This window comes from Ambystoma mexicanum, chromosome 9 (assembly GCF_040938575.1).
Source record: "Ambystoma mexicanum isolate Mex_15411 chromosome 9, UKY_AmexF1_1, whole genome shotgun sequence".
Classification (NCBI taxonomy): Eukaryota; Metazoa; Chordata; class Amphibia; order Caudata; family Ambystomatidae; genus Ambystoma; species Ambystoma mexicanum.
In genome coordinates, this window is record NC_090931.1 from 1188080328 (window position 1) to 1188107646 (window position 27319).

Below are 27319 nucleotides of genomic sequence, written 5' to 3' on the forward strand. Positions count from 1 at the left end.
CTCTTTGATAAGAGAGGACATCTACAGTTCCAGAAGATTTGATCATGGGGAGGGTTGTCCCTATGACTAGCATTTAGGGACTGTAAGGGGTTTTGTCTTTGGACTATTACCTGACTTGGCAGTATTTTAGTGTCATGGCATATTGGTGGTACACTGGCAATATCTTATTGTGGTGGTAAATTAGTGGTGAGCATATTCATAGCTGAACCCAATATGATGAGACAAACCTTCCCCCTTCATATTTATGCTCTACTTCGGGTTGACTGTAAGCATATAACTAGACCTTATACATTTAGGGGAGCCAAATATTATTGCATATTGTGCTGATGACTTATATCCGACACCAGCTTATTGTGTTGATCAGTTTTGTCCAGCTCCAAGCATGCACCGCTGAAAACACTCACACAAACACACCGGTTTTCTGACTAGCTTTTATGGTTTTTCTCCTTTGGTTCCCTGCTTTACTTCTGGCGGTAAATACTTTACCACTAAGATGTATACACTATTACACTCCCTGATTACCTTCCCTCATCTAGAGAATAATCACCGGAGACATAAAAAAAATGGTTGCACCAACTTTGTTTTCATTACTGTAATTATTATTAGAGATCATGTCACTTATAAAAAGAAAACAAAAATATTACATTTCATAATAATACATATGTTGACTCTTACCAAAGCATAGACTCTGCGTAGTTATCTAAGAGGCACAATATAAACATGCATTGCACAAAGTTTTTTTGTTTCACGTTAGTTCACAGTGTGCGAAAGAAAAACAACAATGATTCTGTTGAAGCCAATGGTCTATTTCTGTCTATCTGGCCACAAAAATAATTCTCTCTCAGCGCTCTCCTCAATTGTACCACCACTTACATTGGATTCTGAAGTTTCTGTGCTTTATCTGTATGGCCCCTCTTTCACTCCTGCTTATCTGCAATGAGGTGTTACAAGCTCTACACTGCTTTCTCGCGCCCCCAAAAGACGGCATTGAAGTCCCAGCAGTCTTCAATTCCAGATCAGCACAGCCTTCCCTCTGAACTCTCCCTTTCGGCAGACAGCAGCAAGAAGAGCCCCCACCGCTTTCTGGTCTCTGTATATATGCCTGATGCCTGTCACTCAAAAACTAAACCTGCCTTCTTTCTGACGTGTCACTTCACCCCAGAAACTTCTAGAATTTTGAGCTCTCTGTCCAATCACCCACGAGAGCATGTATGTGTATTAACCTATTTCCTGAAAAAACAATGAACGCTCTGAATGTTAAAAAAAAAAGTCCATTGATTTCTGCAGCACGTTTCTTTCAACAAAACGAAAAGCAGAATTTTCCATCTGATTATTTGCATTTCATTGTTAAAAGGTAACATTACTTAATACTGGGCATAAGGAATAGTTAGTTGATTAATCTGGGTTAGTTTGTTTAATGCAAGACTTCACTGATAGTAATTCATATACATGTGCTCAGTGCATTTTTATTCTGCTGTCTTTTTGCAATCATTTTTCAATTACCATTGAAATGCTGTCATGTAATCACTAATCTGCGATTCCTAACTGCACCTATTTTACTATCTGTTTCTGTTGAAATCACTGCAATCTGCATTTATTTTACTGGCTGCTTTTAAAATTACTGCCATATTACCTTACATCTCCCTCCTTTTCCGAAAGCTGCAACCGTTGACAATGTCATAGCAGGAGGAACACTAATCAACCAATGTCTGTGGGATAGATCAGTATCAAGAATCAGAAAAATAACAGTTAAAATAATACCACAGTAATGAAGATAAACATATGTGTATCTATCAATGAATACATGTATGAGTAAAATGAAATAAACTATATAAATAAAACGTGTATATCGATCCATACATGCATATCTACATGTAAAAAATTAAAAAATAGAAATGATACACCCACGATTGAAGTGTCCACATCCAAATGTCTACATGTACCTGGAAAGTCCATACTCTATAATACCATTGTAGGTTTTGAATTACAGTCTCTACATATAAGTATGTATTTCATGGAGTAATCCATTTTTTTCATTTTTATCTATGAATTATAAACAAATAATAAAAAAAAAAATAAAAAAAAAAAATTTAAAAAAAAGTAATGTAATATCAGCATGTATGCGCAAAAATAAGAATAAACATAATAAACAACCTCTATTGTCCCCAGTCCAAGTCCAAACTGGTAGAACACAGCACAATAATATGCTCCATCAGCAAAAAATGAAAAACCATACGAACTGAAGATGAACCAGGCAAAAATGAAGATGAATTATGTTCAATTCCTGTTACCCAAGATCACCCCTTCAGGATGTCTTGTTCATCAGTCTCCGCACCATTTTGCACATAACAGCATCATCAGTGGATTTTCTACAATCCAGCCCTCCATAGAGTCTCCTTCACAGATGTCATCTTTTTCGGCACCTTGAGCTTTTCATCTTCACCCCCATTCTTCGGTCCGGGGGCTTTCCCAGGCCTCCTCCCATGGTCTCCGATTCCATGGCCTCCAATGTTCCATCACCTCAAGGGACCGGCCATGCCGGGGTAATGTATTAGTTTCTAAAGTGAATATAAAAGAGACAGGTTAAGTACATAGCATAAAACAATTGTCTATCCCTCTTTCACTACAAGGCTTGAAAAGAGATGTTGGTTCCCTGGATCTGCCACTTTGGATACCTGCAATTAAATACATATTATTCAAAAACAAAAGAATATTTTACATTATGCATCAAAAAAATTCTCAACAAAACACACACTTCTCTATAATAGTTCACATCTCCATTCTCCCTTGCCATATCCAATTGCTTACTTGAAACCCATGTAAAAAAAACAAAACTTATTTTACAACATTATGATAGCTCAGTTTGGTTCAGCGCCTCTTCATGAAAATAATGCACAATATTTAAACATTACATATGGCTCTGTTCACTTCTGCTTGCTCACCAGGCTGTATGTTTGTTTACGCATAGAGAGAAATCCTGTGCATGTTACCTTACACATGATTTCATATCATTGTGTTACATATATGAATCAGTCTCTGTTCAATGTGTCTGCTAGTAGGCAAAATTGCTGTGTTTTTATGATTATTACCTTAATTGCACTGTTAACATATTTTCATTTCATTCGTTAAATTCAACTATTCTCCACTCGCTCAAGCATTTTCACCTCATGTTTTGGATGGCAGGCTTTAATTTGGTTGACATGAACAAACTGCTCTGTCACCATCTCACCCTCTGTCTTGATTATTTTATATACAACAGGGGATATTGTATCTACAATCTCAAACAGCCCTTGCCATGCCGCGGGAAATTTTGAATTTTTGTGCCTGTTCTTCCCAAAGTGATTTTTGGACATCTGATCACCGATCTTGTATTATTTTACAGATGTCTTTTTATCATAGTAGGTCTTTCCACTTTCAGCAGCTCTCTCCAGATTCTGCTGTACAAATGCAAATGCATGTTGCAGGTGCTTCCTCAATTCCTCCACATTTTCATGAACTGTGGAGGCACTCACAAGTGTTTGTGTGTCCTGTACAATAAATGTTGTGGCAGTACTATCTTTCTTCCTGTCAATACTTCATGTGGCCTGATGTCTGTTGCTTTAGCAGGAGTTGACCCAATGGCCATTAATACTAAAGGTACACATTTCTCTAGTATATCTACTATAGATCTTTTGCTCCTCTCCACATTTCCTGAAGAAGACGGCCTGTAGGATATGTGCAATTTCCTCTTTAACCCCAATATCTGCCACACCTTGCTCATCAAGGCACTAGTGAAATGGCTTCCCCTGTCTGATTCTATCCTCTGGGGTAATCAAAAACTTTGAAAATATGTGATTTACCAATAATGGGGCTGCTGTTTGCGCACTACAGTCTGGTGTGGGAATGCACTACACCCACTTGGACATTAGACATACCACCGTTAATAAATATCTATTTCCCATGGCCGATAGTTTTACAGGCCCAACATAGTCGATTTGCAAATCTGACCATGGAAGGGTTAAAACTCTTTTCATTCATGTAGCTCTATGCATCAGTGGATCAGGTGTAAATTGTGCACATACAAGACACCCCCTGGTGTATAGTCCCACATCTTGGGACATATTTGCCCAGTAAGCATAATCCTTCAATATATATAAAGTTTTTTGTGAACCCCTGTGTCCCACAGTTATTGGATCATGTGCATGGTGTAACATTAGCCCTCTGAATGACAGAGACACCACCCACTGCATCTGACCTGTTACAGATTCCCTAATCATCAAACCATCCTGTATTTTAAATCTGTTTTTGTTCTTTAATAACACTCTCAGCTCTTCCTTTAATTTGCAATTGTTTTCAGATAGAGGTCTTTGTTCTGGATCTATCAAATTATTATAAAAAACACCTACCACTAGGTCCTCTTTTTGTGCTTTAATCAATTCCTGATCATAACTCCATTGCACCATAGGCTGTCCAACCTCTTTTAGAGATTTGGAGCGTGTAACCACATCTACCTGTATCTCGCCAATCACGTGTTCAATGGGGAATAACTCTCCCACTACAACCCCAATCTTGCCTAATTGATCTGCTTTTACACTTCCTTCCTTATCCTCCCCTGGTGTCTTTAAATGTCCACGAATTTTCCTCCAGTGTATTATTAAACCATTCTCTGATACTCATGTATCTATTGCTTGGATCACTTTCCCATGATTGAGGGGCTTTTTGTTATATGTGAGCATACCCTTTGCCTTCTATCTAGGCAAATACTCCATGAAACTGTTTTGTGCATAATCAGAATCAGTCACCAGGACAATTTCTTTGAATTTATTTTCAACTGTGGTAGCAACTGCCTTATAAATGACAGCTAATTCTGCTATCTGGCTACTCCTAGCTCCAATTTTCATTCTTATACTGGGCATGTCCTCACTCCTTAACCAGACAGTTCCTATCCTTGCCACCAGTTGTTTTTTAATATAATTTTCTATATGATATGCACATCCATCTACATACACTGTTGGCAAATCTTTGCACACATTTTCAATAAATGATTTGTGTAGTGATTGTTTGAATTCATTCAGACTGGGCTCTACTTCTATCTCATCAGAGGTACATTCAGCTGCACAATCATGCATATCTGCTATCCCTTGAGCAATTAGGCTCTCTTTATTCTGTCCATATCTGACTTCCACAGGGAATCCCTGTATTGTTTATGTCCAGGAAGTAATTCTGGACTGTGCCAGATTACCTGATCTAATCCTTTTTACTTTGTTAAAACTGCAAAGGTTGGTGATTTGTTTTAATGATCGTTTTATTTCCCCCTGAACAATGGGGCGGAAATGCTGCAACGCCCAGAAAGTGGTCACATTCACTGAATTTAGTTTCAACCTGAGATAATGCCTTGCTCGCATAGACAATAGTTTTATGATTTAAATCATGCCTTTGAGATAACACAGCTGACATCCACTGCTCAGTGAATCCTATTCCTGCAAATAAATCTTGATTCTTTATGGGATAGGCCAAGCATGGCGCCTTCATGAGACATACTTTCAATTTAGCTACTGCTTCAGATTGCTATTTTTCCCATTTCCATGGTACAGTCTGCTTCTGTAATTTAGTTAAGGATTGAGTGACCTCAGCGTAATTCTCAATAAAATTCCTGTTATATCCTGTCAACCCTAGTAGACCTTTCAATCCCTTCAGATTAGAAGGATGTTTCAATTTCTGTATTGCTTCCGCCTTTTTCTTTTGTGGGTTCAACCCATGCTCGGTCACTTCTTGGCATAATAAATGTACTTTCTTTTGGCACCATTGTGCCTTCTGCAAAGATATTTTAGCTCCTGCTTTCTGTAACTGGCCAAGCACATGTCTAATCTCATTAAAATTACTCTTTAGGCTTTCATTTTTAATCAAAACCTCATCTATGTAGGCTATTGTTCCCCCTTCTGCTGCATCAGGGAGTGCTTTTCTCAAAAATATACCAAAATCACTTCCACTATTGACATACCCAAATGGTGTTCTGGACCAAGCGTATTGAGTTTTATGAAATGAAAATGCGAACAAATGTTGCATGTCCTCAGCCAATGGCACACACCAATACCCAGATATAAGGTCTAACACGGTAAACACTTTTGATCCATGAACCTGTGTGACGCCTTAATCAATAAATTAGAGCGGCCATCTAGACACTGGTACTATTTTGTTTAATTCTCTGAAGTCTGCACACAGATGCCATTGACCGTTTGGTTTTAACAAACCCAAAATGGGAGTGTTAGAGGTACTATGAATGGGCCTAACAATTCCTCTGGATTGTACAATTTTAACTATCTCTGCTAATGATTCCAGGCACGCCAATGGTAACCGATATTGACGCACGAATGCCGGAACCCTACCATATCCCTCTGGAAATGTGGCAACATGCTAATCAGTTATGCTGAAATCGTAAGCGTCCTTGGCAAAAACCCCTTTAAAATCCATAAATATTTTTCTCAACTCATTCCTATCCTCTTCATTATCACATGCATCCGCTGCCTGAACCTGTTCTTCCACCATTTTCGAGAATTCTGGAAAATCCTCCAATGGAGGAACCTCTGTGGTCTCTTCTAGTTGTTTGGCTGTATGTCTTTGCAGACTTGCTACCTTTAAATATTTTGGAATATCAGCCTCCACTTCAATAGGCTGATTTTCTGTTTCATTTTCACTTAAATCAAATAATAGGCAATTCTCCTGGTGACAGCACATTGTCTCATTTCAATCATAAGGATACACAGACTGAATTTTGAATATCCCCTTAGGTTGATAATCCAAAGACTCTGGCAACAACATTTACATATCTCTCAGGGATGTTCCCAATCACTACAATGCTGAAATCTACAGTGTAATGGGATTTTTGTATTGCCATTGCTGACGCTGAGTTATCTTCTAAATAAATAGCATGACCTTCTTTATTATACACCATGATTCTGATGGGTTAATCCCCAATCTCCACCAGTGGTGTATATTCACATTCTAGACGTTGATTCATATATGCACACAAATGCATCAAAATCCTTCATCTGCTGGCCATTTCTGTGTTTGAAGTAAAGGGGACACCGGGATGCTTTAATATATACTTTAAGTTATTTTTATGTATATTTAAGGGAATATGAACAGAGCGGTGTGACTGTGAGTCCTTCTCCTTCTCCAACCGCCAGCTCACTCCGCCTTTCTATTCCATCCCTCGCATTCCTATTCTCGAACACACGTCATGGGCGCCAGCTGTAGTATACAATTCTACACATCCCTCTTCTTCCACAAGACCTTCCTCACTCGCCAAAGTCCATCAAGTGAACCGGTCTCCGATAGCTTCTTCCAAATCGAGATGTTGTGCCGGCTCACCACTCAGTATATGTGATGATTTTGATAAGGATAAACGCTGAACTGTGAAACATTATAAATAGAAGGGACGACTTACTGCAATGTTATCCCAGTTGCATTATACAAACGCGCATCACAAGCGTTTGTAACTCCACTTCAGAGAAAAGAACCCTAACAATATGTTGTTTGCAGCCATTTTGTTATCTGTAAGCATCTCCAAGGCAACTGTTTACATTAATACATAAAGCTTGGTGGGAGGCAGCGTAACAAACGATATAGGTCAGCCGTGAAGGAAAGATTAGACGCGTGCCTCTCAAGCATGCAGAAGTCAGGCAGGAGAAATCAGAGGACATAAAAAAAATCTCCTCTCCCTCGTTTCAGTTTTTTTTTTAAATGAAAAAAAGAAAAAAGAAAAGGACAAAAATATCTGTCTGCACTCTAACTATTTCACCCAAAACTAGAATAATAATAAGAAAGCACATGGGTGGACTATTTAAAGTGTCACAATACACCGTATGAACAGCTATTTCAATAAAAAAGAGTGTAAATGCTAATACTATTATTGAGCTGTAAGAGGAACAAGGATAAGCAAAGGAATAATAATAATAGTAATAAGCAGAAAACGAAAAACAATCTTTGAGCTACGAGAAACAGTAAAAAGGAAAGGGACAATCTATAAGAAACTACAATAACAAGAATAGGCTAGAAGCCAAAGTTCAACCATTGAATTCAGCGGAGCAGGAGACTCTACAAGAAACATGTCCATGCATAGTGTACCACCACCAGCTATGTTTCTGCCAGAGACAGGCAAGCCAATTCTGCCTTGGAAGAGGTGGTTGAAGTCTTTCGAACATTATGCCACTGTGGTGTGTGTCACGACTTACAGTGTAGAGAGGAAGAAATCGCTACTCTTACATTATTTAGGCCCAGCTGGCCAGGAGAAGTATGAATATATACCAGATCTATCAGCAGCAGAATGTGAGGATATGAATGAGTATGAAGAGTGTATCATGAAAATGAAAAAAACATTATGAAAATAAATTAAGTACGGTACTCAAGAGATACAGATTTGGTAAAAGATCACAAGAATCAGGAGAAAGGGTTGAACAATACATAACAGTTCTGAGGAAACTGGCAAAGCATTGCAAATTTGGACAACAACTGGATGAAAGATTAAGAGATCAGTTCATGTTAGAATGTGCTAGTACCAAAGTTAGGGAGCAATTGTGGGCTGAAGATGATCCTCCTCTAGATGTAGTGTTGCAGATTGCCAAGGAAGTAGAGCACATGGAAAATTGTGTCATGACACTAGAAGGTAGGGTGAAAGACAGTTCAATGAATGCAGAGCCAACTGTTAACATGCTCCAACCTGCACAGTCTGAAAATGTAATGAATGTGAACAATCACAACAATGCCAATATGAGGAAGAAAGAAGATTCCAGGGTTCCGGGTCCATCCAGACACAATAGGGATGTTAGAAGTCGAGGATACAGTGGTTACAATCAAGGAAGTTTCATGGGAAGTCGTCAACCTCAAATTAGTCAAAGAGGCAGAGGTAGGAGCAGAGCATGCTTCAGATGTGACAGTCCATCACATTAGGCCAGCAATCTCGACTGTCCTGCTCTACACATAATATGTAGAAATTGCAACGGGAGAAGTCACCTGGCTAAATGCTGTAGAATTGGAAGGAGCAGCATGAATTGGATTGGAAATGAAGGAAGTAATGAAGGAGATGAATGTGTTTTTGCAATTGGTGACAAAGATAACAAAGTAGAATTGGAAAGTCTGAAGACCATTGTTACGATAAATGGTAATCCGATTTAAATGATTACAGACTATGGAGCAAAATATACATTATTGCCAGAAACATTGTGGAAGAAAATAGGTCCCAAGTGGTTAAATAAAGCTGACATCAATCCCAGAGCCCATGGGGCGCAAAAGATTGATATCATAGGATGGTTCAAGGCCGGGTTGGGCTTCAAAAATAGGACGGCTGTAGGAAAATTTTATGTCTCAAAGAAAGGTGTACCGCCTTTGCTCAGTTGCACACATCAGGCATGGCTCAAAGTACGACTGGATGCCAGAGCAGAAGAATCAATATATGCTATGGAGTAAACTGAGAAGGATGTAGAGAAATTAAAAATGGAAGTATTTAAAGACGGGATAGGGTGGGTTAAAGGCATTACACAATACCTTCAACTCAAAGAAGGGTGCTCACCAGTTGCTAAGAAGTTGAGAAGTGTCCTGTTGGCTATGAGAGAAGAAGTTAAAAAGGAACTGAGGAAGTTAGAAGAACAAGGGATCCTAGAGAAAACTGATGCTGCAGAATGGGTCTCACTACTTGTAATTGTGAGGAAAAGTTCTGGAAAAGTGAAAGTTTGCATTAATCTAAGGGAGTTGAACAAATGCATTATTCCGGGGAGACACCCCTTACCGAATATCCAAGAACTTCTTTCAACCATGGGATCAGCTAAAGTATTTTCGACATTGGATCTTACCTCTGCCTACCATCAAGTTCAATTACATAAGGATTCAAGACATCTGACCGCATTTATTACACCAGAAGGGTTGTATCAGTACCGGAGGATGCCGTTTGGACTCATTTTGTCAGCCTCAGTATTTCAGAAAATTATGCATCGCATATTTGATGGAGATAAAAGGTGTGGTTTTCTTTCAAGATGATATACTCATATATGAAGATATGGAGGAAGAACACAATGAAAGACTAGAGAAAGTGTTAAGGAAATTATATAATGTGGGCATGACTCCTAGCAAGGAAAAATCAAAGATCAATACGAGATCGAATACATGGGGCACATCATATCAAAGGAAGTCATTGCACCCAGGCTAGAATTGACGTCTGCTATAGTGGAGATGGCCACTCCAAACAATAAAGAGCAGCTGAGAACTTTTCTGGGCATGGCCGAATATTACTCGAAATATGTGCGAACATTTTCAGATCACACAGCGATGCTAAGAGATCTAACGAAGATGAACAGGAAATTTGAATGGAGTGAAGCATGTAAGGAAGAATTCAATTACATCAAGAATGCTTTAGGAACAGCACCAGCATTGAAAAATTATGTGTGAGGACGACCTACGATTATCACAACAGATGCAAGCAATGTTGGTCTGGGGGCAGTGTTGACACAAGTACCTGAAGGAAAAGAACATTTCATAGCATTTGCTTTATGGTTACTGAAAGGGGCAGAGAAGGCATACGCCACTATAGAGAAGGAATCCCTGGCTATTGTTTGGGCAGTTAACAAATTCAGTAGCTTTATATGGGGAACCAGATTTGAATTACACACTGATCACAGACCACTGGTTGAAGTATTCATGACTAAAGGTTATGACAAAGTTTCAGGAAGAATAAGGCGATGGGTTTCCAGTATGCAAGAATTTGATTTTGAAATGAAGTACATTATGGGTGTGAAGAATTATGCTGCAGATTGTCTCGCAAGGTTTACAAATCTTAAAGAGGAGGGTGAAGATGTATAAGAAAAACAAGAGATGATATGTGCACTTCAGGATACTGCCATCTCAAGAGAGTAATGGGCAGAAGAGATGAAAAAAGATGCCAAAATAATGTACATAATGGAACATTTCAACAAAAGAATGGTTCCAATTAACAAGGTTCAAGAAGTGGGAGCCAAAGGATTTTGGAGTGTCAAAGATGAATTGAGCAGTAAGATGAATATCTGTTGAGAGGAGACAAGTTGATCCCACCATTGGGCATCAGAGAGAGAATTATACTGTTGGGAAATGAAGGACATCAAGGAATCTCCAAGACTAAGAACAGAATAAGAAACACATATTGGTGGCCTAGGTGTGATTTACAAATTGAAAGGAGTGTCAGAAACAGTATCCTTTGCAATAAGTGTGACAAAAATTGTGTGGGTGAGAAGTATCTGATGGTGATGACAGATATACCGGAAAGACCATGGAAGAAGTTGGCTATAGATATTTTAGGTCCTGTGTGGAGTGAAGGTTATCAGATGTTTTGTGTTGTGGTAATTGATATGCCGACAAGATGGGCTGAAGTCAAGGTGTTGTCAAGTGTTATGACTAGTGGTATTATTGAATTTTTGGAAGACGTGTGCAGTCAAGAGGGTTATCCTGAGGTGATTCTGTCCGATAATGGATCTCAATTTAAGTCCAAGGAGATGGAAGAGTATTTAAGAGGAAAGTCTATTAAACATGCAACCAGTGCTATTTACCACCCCCAGACAAATGGATTTGTTGAGAGATATAATAGGATACTTAAGGAAGCAATAAGGTGGGCTTGGTCGAATGGTAAAGATTAGAAGGAAGTGGTGAGGATGACTGTTGTAGCACATAGGTTTACTCCGCATAGCACTACAGGAGTGTCACCATTTGTGTTGAGTAGAGGTAGGAGAGCTAGCACTAAATTATTTCCAGGGTGGATGAGTGATATGTTAGGCATGGAAGTGTCATTAAGTGATGATTTTGATAAGGATAAACTGTGACTCAAAATATTCTTTTCTACATCCACTTTCTCATCACCATTACCATTACCATTATCATCTCTAGATATGAACATCACCCTACCATTATTCCACACTCTTCCATCACAAATTCTCACAGCATGCTTGAAAACCTCAATAACTTTAATGGGATTCAACCAGTTGCTACCATTCACTTTACCCTTCTATCACCATGATCATCTTCCTGGAATATTGCTCTTACTGCAGTCGATCAGTTCTCCAGTGTTTTTTTTTTTCATCCTCAGTTTAAGTGAGCCCCGAGGATCCTCGTCGCCACGTGAAGTAAAGGGGACACCGGGATGCTTTAATATATACTTTATTAAGTTACTTTAATGTATATTTAAGGGGATCTGAACAGAGCGGCATGACTGAGTCATTCTCCTTCTCCAGCCGCCAGCTCACTCCGCCTTCTATTCCATCCCTCGCATTCCTATTCTCAAACACATGTCATGGGCACCAGCTCTAGTATACGATACTACAGTGTTTCAGCCTTATAGTAACTTGTCTGGTGAATGCAGGAATGGTTACATCCTTCTTCACCTGTAGCTCAATTGCATATGGCACCAACTGTGCACAATGATAAGCCTGTCTCTTGTCTTCAAATTCAGGTGCAGGTCCTCCTAGCCGGGACCACACTTTTTGATTAAGGAAGTCCAACACCATACACATTCTGTGCGTAATGTCATTTCCCAACTAAAAATAACTTTGTGTCCCATTCACTATCCACACTTTGTGACAAATGGTTTTCGGGCCAAAGGTAATTTTTAGCATGCATCCACCTAAAACACTGTTCACTGAGTCTGGCCCATCTTATCTGAAAACGTGTTGGTTTTTAATTTTGAATTTTGGGATTTCCGCCCTTTCAATTATTCACTGGAATAGTTTCTCATTAATAATACTCCTTTCCTGTTCAAGTTCTAACTTGGTTTTTATCATTTCAGAATGACCATTTACACCAATATGGATCCATGACTGCTCATCTCCCATGTGTATTTCAGAAAGGGTTGTAACATGTTTCTTTGTGGCTATTTCAGGAATAACATTCTGCTTTCACTTCTCTTCTTTTAAGTAAAAGCTCAATGTAGTGTCATCTATTTCAGTTTGCCATTTTTTCCTAGGATCCAAATAAATCTCCATGGATTGTTTCCCTTTATTCACTTTGCATTTCACCCTGATACATCAGGATGACAGTGACACTAGGCACACAGCCATTTTGAAAATACACCTCCACTACATTTTTTGATTTAGCAACAGTATGGCATTAGTTTACACTATTGTTTTGTGACTTTACTTTCTTAGGCCTTAATGTTTTTTTGTTACAGACCACAGAACTCCATTTACCCCATCAATGAGGTGCGACAATCTCTTCAGACAATCTGTTCCCATCAAGAATGTGATTTCGTTGATAGATGTGATCAACAACACTTAATGTCTCTTCCTGTTTTTTCCTATCTTTATGTCAACCTCATTGACATCTTCGATAGGTACCTCCTCACCATTGAAATTATGCACTGGGCCTTCATTTTGTCTCACCCTGATCTGATTCTGCAGAGATCTCCCTTCATTGATACATTTTACCAACTCTTTGGACATGATTGTGGCCTGTGCTCCTGTGTCAATCATTGCAAATGCATTGCATTTCTATTCCACAGTAATGGGAGCATATTATCTGTCATCAACTCCTTCCAATACACACAAAATATGTGAATTTCTGCTGATTTCAGGATTCACTTCTCTTAGGCCCTTCTCACTTTTTGCCAAACACATGGATAAGTGAAATTATATTTTCACTCCTTTTGGCCATCTCATTTCAGGAATCTTTTTCTATCTCTCCATGTCCAAAAGTCATCTGGAGTGTAGCCACTGTTTGCCCCTCTGTTCGGGGACCATCAGCGTTCACACTGCAGTTCTTTAACTGAACATGCTCATAAACATCACATGGTAACGGTATCAGGTAATATTATCGCCACCAAAGATATCACCGTATATATCCTTGTCGGGAACAGCCATAGGCGATATTTTTAGTGGGGATAATATTAGGGTTTTTTGAGAGCAGGGGTTGCGTGGGTGCCCCTGATCCTTTTAAAATAATACAGGAGTTTCCCCCACAGGTTCCATGCCTTAATATTGCCGCAAAAATATGGCAATATTTTTGTATGGCAATATTTTTGCGGGATATTAACACATGGAACCATGGTAACTTGACATTCTCGAACTCTGACCACCAAGTCGCATCTGGCACAGTATCATTCTTTTTAGCCTCTTAAAAAATGTATGGCTCAAAGTACTCTTCAAGAGACTGGCCTGTGCCCTCCCTTTGAGGTCTATTTTTTTCTGTGTGCGTCTCATCGGCATTTTGACTATCAAGGGAAGATGTTTTGACAGCTAATCCTACCATATTATCAGGTGTTTTATCATGGCATGTGATGTCTTTTTTTAATCTGTCTCTCTGTTCTTTTGGAATTTCTTGTTTATTTTCTCCTTTCTCTTTTTCATTTGCACACACTTTGATAGTTTGATTCAATGCTAAATTAAACCGAACTTCCTTTTTATGTGTGGTTGCATCCCCTGCCTCATTCTCATTTGTGGTCATCTTCATGTTTAAATCAGTGAGCAATTCAGGGCCGTTATACAAAACTGGTTAATGGGATTCTGTACCTTTATCATTGCAGGGGCTATTAGTACTTAGTCACTTGTTGTCAGAACACATAAGATCACTCCTTTGACATTCTACACCCTCATTTTGTGGCTGCTTTTGAACTGCACAGAGTTTTCCTATTTGCTCAGACAACACTTTAACTTGGGCCTCAAGACATTGAAATCTGTCAGTTTCTCTAGAATCTTCTCTTTGTGGCCAAGGCAGGTACTGGTTATTTTTACCCTGGTTGAATCTGTTCTGGTATCTCTCAGGAGATTGATTTCTATTTGAGTTGTTTCTGAATTGATTCATGAGAGGTGGGGATGACCATTCATTGGTTGTGATATACTGATGGTGGTGATTGATTATAGTGGTGCTGGGGATAGTTCATGTTTTGTTTTTCATTTTGTGGGAACTGACCCCTATGCTGATTTCCATTTTAAATGAACTGATCCACATATTGTGGCATGTCTTTATTGCCATATACCATGGTATTGGGGTCAAACCTGCTCTGCGCTCCCAATGTCAGGTATGGACCTTTGTTTCTTTGATCTTGATTTTGTCTTTGATTGTTATTTATGCCTGACATATCGGGCTGGTATCTTACCCTAGGTCTGTCTCCCATATATCTAGGAATAATGTAACTCTCTCTATTGCTCGGATCATGTGAATGAAACATCAGTGTTTGGGATGGCAGCCTCTGTGGTGCGACTCTGATCAGATGTCATGTTATTTCTGACCTGAGTTTGGGCTGAGTCAAGTGGCATTTTTGCAGATTTTATTTACATTACCGTTGGTGAGGAGTCTTTAGATTTTGATTTTGTCCCTTGCATTCTATCTCCCTCTCCACTTTGAAAGTATATGGCTTCATATAGTTTTGTCCCTTGTTCTACAATCCATTCCAGTGACTTTTCATGATCAAATTTGGGAATTAACTGTGATATGTCTTTTTGTAAGCCATAGAAGTATGCAGTCTTAAATTTGGTTGAAATTTAGGACTAAAAGATACATCAAAGCGGGAGAATGTTATTTTGAATTCTTGTAGACATTGGCGAGGTGATACATTTGGCTTTGCTGTCATGGTATACAAGGCCTTTTTCGCAACCTGCAATGACTGATATGGTGAAAATTGATGTCTAACCTCTTTTTCAAATCTGCCCATGACATACTTTCTTGTTCATTCAGACCTCTGATAATGCTCACAGTAGCAGTATCAAGAGTTAGGTGATAATACTGCCTATATTGTTCCCTGAGTATTTGTAGAGCTTTAAATATATGATGCACTGTTTCCAAATGATCCTCTATGCAGCAATCACCTCCCTTTTTAAATGGTTTAATGAAGGCCTTGACCAATTTCATTATTTTGATACGGCTACTTGGCTCTATATTTGGAGTTGCATTATTCTGTTGTTTCCTTTTCTCAGGTGTATGGGACGGTGGCAACCACTAGTGGGTGAGTCAAACCCCTCAAATGTGTTACAACCAGGCCCAGCCACCGGTATAACCAGTGGGACATTATTTCCTCATGCAGAAATGGGGCTAACCTCAATCCCATTAAATGTGGTGGCTTGTTGCTTTTCCTGAGATTTGAACTTGCATATTCGCTGTTCTAACTCTCTCCACTTTTAATGGAAACGGTCTGCCTCCTGACACAGGTAAGTATTTTCATCACCCATTTTATTTATCACATCCTGCATTTCACTTATTTGCATTTGGCACTGATTAAATTCCCTGTCCTTTTTGTCCTTTTCCTTAAACATTTTAGACATCTCATGTTCAATAGCCTGGAATTCACTTTCCTTCATGTTATTGTCCCTTTGAAGAGTCTGCATCTCCAAAATAACATTGTCTTTATCTTGCCTAATGTTGCTTAGCAATCCTTTCAAATTTTTTAACTCTTGCTCGCCCTCTTCAAACTGTTTCCTTTTTTGAGAGAGTTGTGTTTCCAATTCATTGCATTTAAATTGCATTTCTTTATGACATTACTCTAATTCCGATTTTAGATTTTTCTTCTGCTCATCAGCCTCATCTAGTTTGATTTGTAATCTGCTAATTATCTCAGCATCATTTTCTGCATTTGTAAAGATCGATTTAAAATGAACCAGGTTTTGCCACAGAGCCTTATTAAGCATTCTTTTTCAGCATTTTTGTCTGGGGCTCTTAACAATCTCAAAACGCATACCTGAATTATGCTGCCTTCTTCAAAAATATTGTTTAATGGTTCTTTCTGCACCTTACCACAAATATGGTCACACCAAAGGATGGCATTGCCTGTTAACCACACCCCATGCACATATAACTTTGCCTGCAGGTATTTTACCAGTTCAGGAAATGTGGCTTCAATTTGAGGCATACTGATACAGAGTATAGCACTACACTAATCTCACAGAATTAGTTCTATTTACATGCACACATGGCCGTGTCAAACACACTTGCCACGCCCAGTAACTGCTTTACAGTCTGTTTCCACAGGGCCAACACACCAAAATATGTAAGGGGTTTTGTCTTTGGACTATTACCTGGCTTGGCAGTATTTTAGTATTGTGGTATATTGGCAGTAAACTGGCAATATGTTATTGTGGTGGTAAATTAGTGGTGAGCATATTCATAGCACAGCCCTGTATGATGAGACAAACCTTCCCCCTTAATATTTATGCTCTACTTCGGGTTGACTGTAAGCATATAACTAGACCTTATACATTTAGGGAACACAATATTATTGCATAGTGTGCTGATGGCTTATATACGACAACAGCTTATTGTGTTGAACAGTTTTGTCCAGCTCCAAGCATGCACAGCTGAACACACTCACACGAACACACTGGTTTTCTGACTGGCTTTTATGGTTTTTCTCCTTTGGTTTCCTGCTTTACCTCCGGCGGTAAATCCTTTATTACTAATGTGTATACACTAATACACTCCCTAATTGCCTCCCCTAATCTAAAGAAAAATCACCAGAGACATGAAAAAATGGTTGCACCAACTTTGTTTTCATTACTGTAATTATTATTAGAGATCATGTCACTTATAAAAAGGAAACAAAAATATTACATTTCATAATAATCCATCTGTTGACTCTTACCAATGCATAAACAATGCCATGGTTATCCACCAAGAGGCAACATTTAAACATGCATTGCACAGCATTTTTTCATTTTCCGTTAGTTCACATTGTGCGAAAGAAAAACAACAATGATTCAGTGGAAGTTAATAGTCTATTTCTGGACACAAAAATAATTCTCTCTCGTTCAGAGCTCTCCCCAATTTTACTGCCACTTTCATTGGATTCTGAAGTTTCTTTGCTCTATCTGTATGGCCCTTCTTTCAATCCTGCTTATCTGCGATGACGTCTTACAAGCTCTGCACTGCTTTCTCATGCCCCGAAAAACTGTCTTCAATGCAAGATCAGCACAGTCTTCCCTCTAAACTCTCCCTTTCGGCAGACAGCAGCAACAAGAGCCCCCACCGCATTCTGCTCCCTGTATGTATGCTTAATGCCTGTCACTCAAAAATGAAACCTGCCTTCTTTCTTATGTGTCCCTTCACCCCAACAACTTCTAGAATGTTGAGCTCTCTGGGCAATCACCCATGAGAGCATTTATGTGTATCAACTTATTTCCTGCAAGAACAATGAACACTCTGAATGTAAAAAAAAAAAACAGCCCATTCATTTATTTCTGCAGTACATTTCTTACCACAAAATGAAAAGCAGAATTTTCCATCTGAGTCTTTGCATTTCAAAAGGGAACATGATTTAATTACTGGGCATAATAAATAGTTAGTTGGTTAATCTGGGTTAGTTTGTCTGCAGGACTTCACAGATAGTAATTCATATACATGTGCTCAGTGCATTTTGAATCTGCTGTCTTTTTGCAATCATTTTTCTTTTACCAGTGAAATGTTGTCATGTAATCACTAATCTGCTATTCCCACTTGCACACATTTAACTATCTGTTTCTGTTGAAATCACTGCCATCTGCACTTATTTTACTGGCTCCTTTTATAATTACTGCCATATTACCTGACAGGACCCAAGAATGGCCTCTAATTTATTGGGAATTGCTACACAACATCGCCCAATGCCAAGGGGTTTGATTTATAACAGCCCCTTTTCCACCCCAAGTATTGCTTGCCCCAAGGGTTATATACCTTGACTAGGTTTTGTCACCACTCCCTGATCCTCTCAGGAGACAACACAGCCCCCTTGGGGAGAGGATGAGTCGGGCCTTCCAGTAGATGTGTGGGCCCCCCAAAGTACTCCTGCCCCACATGTATGAGAATAGTTGAGGGTGGTCCCGGCTGGGACAGAGCTCTCTTCTGAATTCCTGTGAACTCCTGGTTTCCTGTTATAATGTACTGATAGGTGTAATATTGTGATGTTTGTATACTTTGATGGCCTCAGGCCAAATAAAGTGATGATGATGATAGCAGTCAGCTAATTGCACCTGCTGCTGTGTCATGCAGATGAATAGGGGTGGCTGAATAGGGGTGGCTGGTCTGTAATGTTTTGCTGCCATGGTCTTTGCCGCACAAAGTCGGTAGCCACATGTGGGTGGCATACTTGGCCACTGCTAGAATGGATAGTAACTGTAACACGTCTATCATTCAGGATAGCAAGTGTGGAGGTAACATACGCAGAGTCTCTATAAATGTTGGCACGGCAGACTTTACACATTTATACTGCTGATATAAATGCCACCAATTCAGTTGCTTGTGCTGAATAATGTGATATTAATGACAGATGTGCTGCAACCTCAATATCCTGCCCCTCAAAGCACACCACTGCTGACCCAGTGTGCGTCATCCTGTGTTCTGGTCTATTGCCGATAAACCATCAACCAAATATATCTCTCCCTCTTCTAGTGCTTTGTCTCTCACTGAAGGCTGGCCCTTTAGTTCTTCTCGTATCTGGTGATATGATATGATAGTTTATGTATATAGCGCCTATACGCAATGTCTTTCAAAGCGCTTCAAGGCAAGGGTGGGAACAAGGGAAAATACAATGACATTCTTATAGGCCATGAACAGTAAGGATGTGAAATTCACTGTCGTACTCGGCCTGACGACATTTCAGATAGTTCAAGAGCTAAGACATAGATAAGGAAGGGAGGGGGAGAGTGGGAAGGAAATGGAAACAGAAAGGCGACTACCGTACTAGGCCTGACAACATTTCTGGTAGAGCCGGAGTAAAACAAAAGGTGAGGGAGAGGGGTGCAGAAAGGGAGGGGAGGAACAAAACAAGCGACTATCTGTAACGCTCACCTGACTCCCACGGAGGCGCTGGCCTGGTTCGCGCTGCTGTGACCTCTTCTAAGGTGATGCGCAGGGTTCAGAAGACGGACTGGACCCAAATCTGGCTTGTCTGGCTCTCAGAAGTATCCTTCTGTAGGTGAAAATAGGGGATTAACTGTCTGCGGGGTAATGCAATCAGCCTCCCACTTTCCCCTCTCACCCTCCTCGAAACCCTTCTGTGATTCCTCGTAGCGTCTCACCTTAGGGTCTGGAAGGATGAGCTCTCCATCCTGCTTCTGATGCAGGGGCGCGTTGGTATCCAGTTACTTCACTGGATTTTCGGATTGGTGAGAACCAAACTTGCTTGGCTTCCAGGTAAGTTTTTTGATAAGAGGTTCCCCTTGTGTCCATGCATTAATGTACTAATGCTAGTGTCTTTTTCCCCATAGGGGCCGGGGTACGGAATGCCGGGGAACTGGCACCGACTCAAGATGAGAGGTGAAATCCTTGTAGAAATCAGGTAAGTCTTTAATGAGCGTTTTTTGGTAATGTCTTTTCATTCGCTCATTAACGCTGATGTCTCTTTTTCCCCTTAGGGGCCGGGGTCCGGAAATGCCAGGATGCGGAGCGGATCCGAAATGAAGAGGGAATGAATCAACAGGTAAGTCTTAACATGGAGATTTAGCTTTCCTTATTCCCTTCTCTCTCACCTTTTGTTCTGGTCTTTTTCTCCCTAGGCGCTGGGGCGTGACTGCGAATCCGGATGATCGCTGCTGAACATGGAGGCGCCCTGTAAAGGTGAGTGGAATGCGGCGCTGCAGCGATCGACGTGATGAGCTTTTAAATAAAAGTCTTCCTTTTCAGGATTGTCGGCGAGATGTCTCCGGGATGCGGATTTAGCAGGTAAGGACTTTTCCTTCTTCTGTTCTCTTCTTCTCTTCCTTTGCAGGTGATCCAGGATGCTGGCAGGCGTGGCAGAAGTCAGGATGCAGGAGCAGACACGGTGAGCATCCAGCTGCTAGATGCAGAACAACGCGAAGCACGTGTGGCTGTTCGGGTGGGGTTTAAATAGCCTTGGAAGAAGTTCCAGGTATGTATCCTTCCTCCAATCAGGTATGTATCCTTCCCTGACCATGTCCGGATGGTAAATTAGTCCCACAGGTAAAGTAGTTCCTTTCAGGCCTCAAGGAGGCCAGGATCCTGCAGCATGGTCTGCATCAGGTAAGTGCACCCAAGCACTTCCATAATGAGCCTGGCGCCTATGGCGCCAGGACTGATGTCTTTTATGAGCCTGGCGCCATAGGCGCCAGGACACTGTCCAAAGGGCCCCTATATGGGGTTGCTGGGTCCTTCCTTGGGGACTGGATGTCCGCTTTCGGGGACGCAGGGCTTGAACCGGCTCCCCGGGAGCGGGCATCATGACACTATCATACTAGGCCTGACAACATTTCAGATAGTGCTGGAGGGGGTGGGGAAGAAAAAAACAGAAATGGGAGGGTGGAGGAAACAGACGAGGTTGCTATCATATTAGGTCCAGGGACAAATCTGATAGAGTAAGTGCATAGAAGAAAGTATGGGGCAGAGATAGGAAAAGAGAGAAGGGAAAGGAGGAGAGAACAGAGAGTAAGCAGTGGTGCAATCTTGAACTTCATCACCCTCCTCTACTGGCCGAGGTGACAACGGTTGTAGGGTTGACCACATGACACCTCACAATATGCATTGATGGGTTTGTGATTATAACTTCATACCCTGATGTTCGTTGGGTGGTGGGCGTAGATTTGAATTTTTCCAGACTTGTGAATACAGAATTCTCTACATATAGAATTACTGAACAACCCATTTTGATGGCAGCTGACTTTTCGATGGCAAAAGCTGCTGCTGTAAGCGCTGGCTTACACAGAAAATGGCCCTGCTTTACTCTATGTAAAATACCACGACAATAAGCCAGTTGTTTGTGCATTGGGGCTTTTTCTGAGTGAGGACAGCTCTCATCACTTCCACATTTGAATGAGAGTATCGGAACAGTAATTTCTTGTAATCCAGAGTTGCTAATACTGGTACATGTGCTAATGCATCTTTCAGTTCATTAAAGGACTCTATCATTTCTACCATTCATGCAATGGGACCTTTAACCTTCTGGGATGCCTTGAGCTCCTGCAGCAATGGTTTGGTGCAACTGGAGACATTGAAAATCCAGTACCGGCAGTAATTACACAGGCCCAGGAACTGCTGGATTTCTTTCACTGTGTTTGGAGTGTATTGCGCACTGCTGCTTCGCTTTCAGGTGTTAGTCTCTTCAAAAGGGGTACTGCCTGACCTGGGGCAATACAGCCCCTTCCTTCAGTTTGATGCGTAATGTTCCCATTCCCTTCAGCAGGCCTACATCATAATGCCGTCTGTTCCAAATCACAGTGGGTACCTTCTGCAAATGGTCCTGCAGATATGTCAGTGTTTCTCTCGCAAGGAGAGCCAACTATGGGACCTCCCAATGCTGTACATGCAGGTGACATGGTATGCTAATCTCAAACAGCAATTGCCTATGTCCTTGTCATCAACAAATAGTTGTTCATCAGTCAGGTCAGTCAAGCGTTGGGTGGCATCAAAACACAGGACAGTGCGCCATTCAGTGCCATCCTCATCTATCCCCTGTAGCATCACCTTGTCTGCTTGTGTTATTGTTTGTTTGTTTGTTTTATTATTTGTAAATCGCAACATACCCTGAGGTAACAGGGCACAGCAGTTACATGAATATGCAAAGCTTATTTACAGAGGAGTCAATAATTACATGTTTACATGCAAGTATTATGTACATGGGTATAGGCGGAAGCTGTAATAGTAAGAAACCAGATGATACATACACCATATTTACAGCAGTAATATATACAGGTATAGGCAGTGGTAGGGAAGTGTCAGTGTGGAACAAAGGCAGAGTGGCATGGTGGTGGTAACACCTCGTAATGAGTCCTGCCTACTTGCAGCATTTAGTGATCATTCGCTTTCAGCCACAGGATAGTGTTAGTCCTAAAGTTGTGGTAGGAAAGGTCAGATCTCAATGTAGGTGGAAGGGAGTTCCACAGTTTAGCTGCTTTCACTGGGAAACTGTTGCCGCCAATAGAGCAGCGGTTAAAATTAGGGATCGAAAGGCAGTGTTTTTCTAAGCTGTTCTGGAGGGCCTCAGGGAGATGGGTCTATGAAATCTGTTGACCAGGTTGATGGGCGCAGCGTTATTGAGCTATTTGTAGGTGAGAGATAAAGTTTTTAGGAGGATTTTATCATTGTTAGGGAGCCAGTTGATCTCTCGGCTACTTTCAGAGATATGGTCTCTTGTGGAGATGCATAATGCCACTCTAAGGGCATTGTTTTTTTAGAGTTTGTAGTTTTTTTTAATGGTAGCTTTGGTTGACCCAAGATAGAGGGCTTTGCAGTAGTCCAGCCGAGACATGGTGAGGGCTCTAGCCAAGGTGGTGCGACTAGTGTCGGAGAGAAATGGTTTAGCTGTGCGGATGAGTTTGCACATATAGGCAGTAGAGGACGCTAGAGAATTAACCTGTTTGTCAAAAGAGAGGTTGGAATCAACATAAAAGCCTAGTGTTTTTACCTCGCATACCACCTTAATGTTATTACCATCGATAATAAACAAGGAGTAGACAGGTCCTAATTTTTTTAGGCTAGAGGTAGTGCCCAGTATGATGAGTTTGGTTTTATCATCATTCAGGCATAGTGCATGCGTGGCCATCCATGCCTGGATGATGATATAAACTCTGTTGACCAAGGCCAAATCCATTTCATAATCCCCAGAAAGCGGGAGGAGGATCTGGGTATCACCTGCGTAGTTAGTGCAGGTGATACCCAGATGATCCAGATCATCGAAGAGGGGCTTGGTAAAGTTGTTGTAGAGTGTAGGCGAAACACATGTATTAATACATGTAGCTGTATTGTCATAACAGTTCCTGGTGCCACCTCTTTGTGCAGAAATGGTCTAAACAGGAATTCAGTAGGCAATTGAAATGTGTGTTCTTTTATCCTGGGTACCTATCCTAGCAGCATCTTCATCCATATAGAAAAATGTGGAGGTCTGTTAGAATCCCTCACTGGGCGCTATGAGCACAGAGCATTTTAACACACTGCTTGTGCTCTGCTGTAGTGAACTCCAGCAGTGGAACACACTGCATCTTTGTCAGCGAATTAAATGGTCAAGTTTAATTTACTCATGCTATGTTAATTGGGGTTTCTTTGAAATACAATAGGGGTGCAACTATTTCCTGATTGATAATGACAAGATTGGATCATATCTATCTGCATAGCCTGCACGAATTCTCCATTGTGCAACACGAGGCTAACTACATCCAAGATGGCCGCTCCAGAGATCCGAGCTGCACCTCCTTCCTGACTCACTCCAGCCAGCTCCTGATTGGCTGAGCGGTGCTTTTTCTGCACCTATTGCGAGCCGGCAGGCTCCGAGCTGGCCTACAACATGAAGGCTCAAAACACAAAGGCTCCTTTCTGTCCCGAGCCTGTCGGAGCCGGGCGGGCCGTAGACCGTGCCCACCCCCTTATCCAGGACACTGACCTTTGCACCCTGCTCCCTAACCAGTGCATGCATGTTCACACCACAAAGCGGGTAAGCAGAATCCCTTAATAATTTGTACCCGGCTACCCACATAATGAGCACCTTGTAATTTTAACATGCCTAACAAAATGACATCTACCATGCCTTAAACTTATTCCTGCTAGCTCTACTGTATGACGGTATGTTTGTGCACTGCACCTAGGAAGCACTATCATAACCTACTCGGCTTATACTGTTTGAATACAATGTTAACTATAACTAAGTTTCATGCCACTACAAGTACCCTCTCCATCTGTGCACTGCTCTGAGCTTCAACTGCCCATTGTGCCCTCCTCAGAGTTAAAACTGCCTTTTGTGCCCTGCTCTGAGTTGAAACTGCCTATTGTGCCTTGCTCTGAGTTGAAACTGCCTATTGTGCCCTGCTCTGAGTTAAAACTGCATATTGCGCCTTGCTCTGAGTTGAAACTGCCTATTGTGCCCTGCTCTGAGTTGAAATTGCCTATTGTGCCTTGCTCTGAGTTGAAACTGCCTATTGTGCCCTGCTCTGAGTTAAAACTGCCTATTGTGCCTTGCTCTGAGTTAAAACTGCATGGTTTACAGTGATAATTTCGACAACAAAAATGTCGAAAGTCAAAATATCGAAAAAAAAATGTCGAAAAAAAAATGTCGACTTTTTTTTTCAATGCATTTTTTTTTTAAATGGGGGGGTTCCCCCCAAACCCCCTTTTTTAATTTTTTTTTTAATTTTTCCCTTTTTTTTAACTCCCGAACCCCTAAAATAAATATATAATTAAAAAAACCGAAAGTCGACATTTTTTTTTTCGACATTTTTTTTTCGAAATTATGACCACCCACCAAACTGCATATTGTGCCCTGCTCTGAGTTGAAATTGCCTATTGTGCCCTGCTATGAGTTGAAACTGCCTATTGTGCCCTGCTATGAGTTAAAACTGCCTAATGTGACTTGCTCTGAGTTGAAACGGCCTACTGTGCCCTGCTCTGAGTTGAAACTGCCTACTGTGCCCTGTTCTGAGTTGAAACTGCCTATTGTGCCTTGCCCTGAGTTGAAACTGCCTATTGTGCCCTACTCTGAGCTAAATCTGCCTATTGTGCCCTGCCCTGAGCTATGTGCGCTGCTCAGAGTGAAACTGCCCGTTGTGCCGTGCTCTGAGATGAAACTGCCTATCACCCTCTGCTCTGAGTCAAAACTGCCTATTGCACCCTGTTCTGAGTTGAAATTACATACTGTGCCTTGCTCTGAGTTAATACTGTCTTGCTCTGAGTTAATACTGCCTATGTGCCCTGCTCTGAGTTGAAACTGCCTATTGTGCCCTGCTCCGACTCAAAACTGCCCATTGTAGCCTGTCCTGAGTTCAAATCTGCATAATGTGCCTTGCTCTGAGTTGAAACTGCCCATCGTGCCCTGCTCTGAGTTGTTATTACAACCATGCACCTTAGAAAAAATCAAGCGACTCACATGTTCTGCCTCACCTTAGCTCTAATCAGCTTAATTATGTCCTTCCCTAAATATGCACCATGCCCTACTATGGATAGAAATTCTAGACTCCTAGCTAGATTACTCGCATCTACGAGCCAGAAGCTAATCATCACAAGGTCCCTAATGCCTATCACAAAACTAACTCACTATATAAGGAGCTACCCCCTAACCCTAAACTTATTCCTGTAAAACTCCAGAACACATCGAATCCAACTATAGTATCTGATGCCCTGATCAACCCCAGATCCTTAGTGGCACACGCCACAGAAATAGCAGACATCATTTCTACAGACAACCTTGACCTCTTGGCAGTCACGGAATCATGGCTGCACGAAGCAGCAGGCCCAGCACTATCACTAGCCATTCCAGAAAACTACCAATTAACTAGAATAGACAGACCTAACAATAGAGGAGGTGGCCTAGCCATTATAGCCAGAACCAACTTAGATCTAAGACCACTCGCTCAACCCTCATTCAATCATTTGAACTACTCGCAGCCAAACTGCCCATCTCTAACTGTCGCACTCTTTTACCTAATATACAGGCCACCTGGCCCTACCAGCACATTTGAAGAGGACCTGTCTAGCCTCATTGCTAACAACACTAAAGAATCCTCCCAATTCTTACTACTAGGAGACTTCAACTTAGGATTTAATGATCCAGAAGACAAACCAGCACTATCTATAGTTACCATGCTAGAGGAACATGGCCTAATCCAGAAAGTTCTAACCCCAACGCACAACAAAGGAAGGACCCTTGACTGGGTTACCACCTTAAACTGTAATACCACCATTAATAAAGTTACCCCTCAACAGTGGACAGATCATTACCTCATTGACTTCTCCTTAACACCTGACAAACAAATCACTAAAATCATAGCTATGCCCCCCCACTTCCCACCAGATCTAAAAAAAAACATCACCCCGTAGAACATCCTGCCACTCCTTCTCCCTACCTTCAATGCTCTTCCTGATAACCTGGAACCCAAACACCTTGTGGAGTGCTATAACAATGCTATGATTAAAGCTTTAGATGCCATCACACCATTGAAGCTATGTAAAAGTAAACAACAAGCCCACCTAAATGCCTGGTTTACCCTGGATTTTAAAGAACTAAGACTACAAAAAAGGAAACTTGAAACCCAATGGCGACACACGCCCTCTTAAGAAAACAAATTGCTACTCAAACAATTCGCCAATAAGTACAAAAAGGAAATCCGACATACCAAAAAGAACCTCTTCAACAAAAGAATATCTAACTCTAGTTCCAACACTAAATAACTATTTGCTATTTTAAGGGAATTGGAATCCCCAGTACCACTGCCTGACAATACACCTAAAGATAAACAATGATGCACAAGCATCCAACATGCGCTAGATTACAAAATTTCCACACTTCAAACTAAAATCTCCATAAAAAAGCCAACCTGCCTCACAAGGATATATCATCCATCAGCCCCACAACTAACACACCCAGTTTAGCCCCTTTTAAATTTACCAAAGTACCAAATTTACCAGGAAACAGAAAAAAAATCATTGCTTCACT

General features: G+C 41.0%; 1 protein-coding gene across 1 annotated transcript in view; it reads left to right on the forward strand.

Moving 5' to 3' along the window:
- LOC138489003 (von Willebrand factor D and EGF domain-containing protein-like) overlaps positions 1-27319 on the forward strand; it is a 3370177-nt gene that overhangs the window by 2659345 nt on the left and 683513 nt on the right. The window lies entirely within an intron of this gene.